The sequence below is a fragment of the Cryptotermes secundus genome, unplaced genomic scaffold (genome assembly GCF_002891405.2).
Source record: "Cryptotermes secundus unplaced genomic scaffold, Csec_1.0 scaffold655, whole genome shotgun sequence".
Taxonomy (NCBI): domain Eukaryota; kingdom Metazoa; phylum Arthropoda; class Insecta; order Blattodea; family Kalotermitidae; genus Cryptotermes; species Cryptotermes secundus.
This window is the reverse complement of record NW_019726234.1, coordinates 11,964-15,315: the sequence shown is the minus strand read 5'-3', so window position 1 is coordinate 15,315 and position 3,352 is coordinate 11,964.

Below are 3,352 nucleotides of genomic sequence, written 5' to 3'. Positions count from 1 at the left end.
TTTTTTTTTTTTTTTTTTGCGTTACTATTGTGAAAAGCGGACTGGATTGTTCAAGCAATGGGCAATGACAAACTCAGTGCTTGGAGCCGAATAACAGTTGCCGTTATAAATATCGTGATGAAAACGGAAAATAAACCAATAAATAAAATTGGAAGAGAGTATGGCTGTTCCACACAAGAATTGGCATCAATTTACCAGCACGATGGGGGCAATGACCAGGCAGGGGTGACGATGGTCGAAGTAGCGAACCCCCCCTCTCACTCCTCCTCCCAAAACCTTGGCCAAACCCACGCTAAACTCGTACTGAGTCGTTTCAAACGTCTTCCTCTATGTGAGCGTACAAAAACAGAAGTCTTTCAAGAGAGAGAGAGAGAAAGGGTGACGTCTGTTGGTCACTTTCTTCGTAACGTACAAATCAGAACGCCACATGCAGCTAGGTGTTTTCTCCCATACTTTAACGAGAGAAATAAATCTAGTAATATCGCAAAGACTACAGGCACCAGTATGTGGCCGTAGCGAGTGGAACGGCTCCTGAGCCCAAACTGTTATCGAACTGTTTGGAAGTCGCACACCAGATGGCAATGTTAATCTTACTGCAGCGTGTGCTGAGACCTGACGTACGGTACATTCGCGTGAACAGAATAATAGTAGGCCGGCTGGAAACAAACCATCTACCCCAAAGATTTTATAGTTTCTTCTCCCAACGCACCAGATGAAGTTTAATAATGCATCAACTCCGCCTTCCCGCCACACCGCAAAGGACTTCATTTTAAAAATATTTGCGATAGCAAGCTAACTAAAGCAAGGTACATAAACACACGTAAGTGTGTACGCGTGGGCAGGCGGTAGCTTACTTATAATTCCGGCTATACTACAAATCAGAAGGTTGCGGGTTCGAGTCCTGATGTCGTGGATTTTTTCAATTTACCTAATCCTTCCAGCCCTGGGGTCGACTGAGCTTCTAGGAGAAATGAGTACCACGAATCTTCCTGGGAGGTAAACAGCGGCCGGCGCGTAAGGCTGACATCACCGCCATCTGTGAGCCGACTGTCTAGAAAATGTGGGAACCTCGACGTCTCACATCCTTATGGGCGTTCACAGCCTATTACAGGGATAGCTTTACCTTACCTTTAAGTGTGAACGCTAGGGCATACATGTTAATTAAAGCTAATACAAATTAAATACATCAAAAATGAATAACAACGTGAACTGGCTTTTTGCAATATGAATGACCTAAGTCAGGGACACAGACTACAGCTGCCTATTTCCAGCCTATCGACATAGCGTCACTATTTTTAACGGGGTTGGGCCCTTTCCTGTTCAGTGTGCACAATCATTCTCCATGAATCAACATCAGTTGGTTCCATGAAAAGTTGTCGATTAGCGATTCGTTGGTTAACAAAATCAAGTTTTCACATTTGGCTTGATTTTCATTGTGAGGCCCATAATTATACGAACTTTGTTCAAAAGTTGCACAATGTGACAAAAAACAATTAACATTTATAATAGTATTTCACTGACACGCTACAACAATGGCTGGGCGACGTGACTGAGCAAAGGATATACTTGTATTGCCAATATAGGTGCATTGGAGATTGCCACTCGACTGTGGAATGACGATCGTTTGGGTATTCGGCCATATTGTGCTAGTATCGATAGATCGAATCGTCGATTAGTGGAGTATGACTGTGTACAATTGTATTTACCTGAAATTCCGCATATGAGAATGCAGAATATAAGCAACACGTCAACTCTAACTGAAATAAATGCATTCCTATGCCTGTATTTTTTTCCTGAGTGCGACCTTCCTGCAAAAGTTGCTTTCCACATCAGTGAATCACAGCATACCATGACGGTAATTAATTTAAAGGAATAACAGAACCTCAAACAAAGGAAACAAACCATACACATTAAACTTACTTAACGAAACTGTTTGTCTTTGGGCTAAATATAGTAAATGCATAAATGAAACATCTGCTAACTCGGAAAACAGACATCTTCTGTAAATAATAATGTGAAAATGAAGAACGTAAACAACTTAATATAATCTTTACATTAATTCAATAGAAATGAACTGGCATACATTCCCATTAATGTGTTTAAAACTAGAACAATATACAACTTTTTTTAATTTAAGTGTGTGCTGTCTCGTTACCAAAATGGAGGGTGAAATCATGACATAAAGATAGATAACAGAAGTTTTGAAAATGTGGCACAATTCAGCTACTTGGGAACGACTATAACAAATTAAAACCTGATTCAGGAGGAAATTAAGAGGAGATTGAACTAGGGTAATGCTTGCTACCATTCAGTCCAGAACCTTTTGTCTTCTCGCCTGCTGTCCAAAAACATAAAAATTAGAATACACAAAACTAAAATTTTGCCTGTTGTTCTGTATGGGTGTGAAACTTTTCTCCGACATTAAGGGAGGAACATAAACTTGGAGTGTTTGAGAACAGAGTGTTGAGAAGAATATTTGGACTGAAGAGAGATGAAGTGACAAGAGGTTGGAGAAAACTGCATAATGAGGAGCTTCGTAACTTGTACTCTTCTCCAAGTATAATTAGAACGATCAAGTCAAGGAGGATGTGGTTGGCAGGACATGTAGTACGAATGTGGAAGAGGAATGCATATAAAATATTAGTAGGAAAGCTAGATTGAAAGAGACCACTTAGAAGAACAAGGCGTAGGTGGGTGGACGATATTAAAATGGATCTCAGAGAGATAGGATGGGAAGGTCTGAGTTGGATTGATCTGCCTCAGCACTGGGACCAGTGGATGAATCTTGTGAACACGGGAATGGACCTTCGGGTTCCATAAAATGCTGGGTAGCTCTTCAGTAGCTGCATAATTGGCGGCTTCTGAAAAAGGGCTTAGCTCCATGAGTGAGTGAGTGAGTGAGTGAGTGAGTGATAGTGTGCATCGTGTTGTGTGTCATAAATACGTGGTTATGTAAGGTATCCGTCAAAACAATACACAATTTTCTACAACATTTACAATATGGACGCCTTGCACTACAACTTGGATCCATATTGAGATTTCAATTAAATATATTGTATTTATTATATACACTGCCTGACGATGGTCCCATGGGGATCGAAACATGTAGCAGTAAACAATAAAATTCAACCTATGAGATTTTGATTTTAATTGTCATATAATTTTCCTTGTTGTGTGGATGGATACGTTACCTAACCCTGTACAACATATAACGTGACAGCTACCAACTTTGTATACAGTGCTCCAAGAAGAGATTCAAAATGGCAGCCATTTATTTTGGTTCTCCCAAACTAGGAGCCCTGTAGGCAGTCTGACAGTGTAAGACATATTCTCTTACTTTGATGGAAGAACA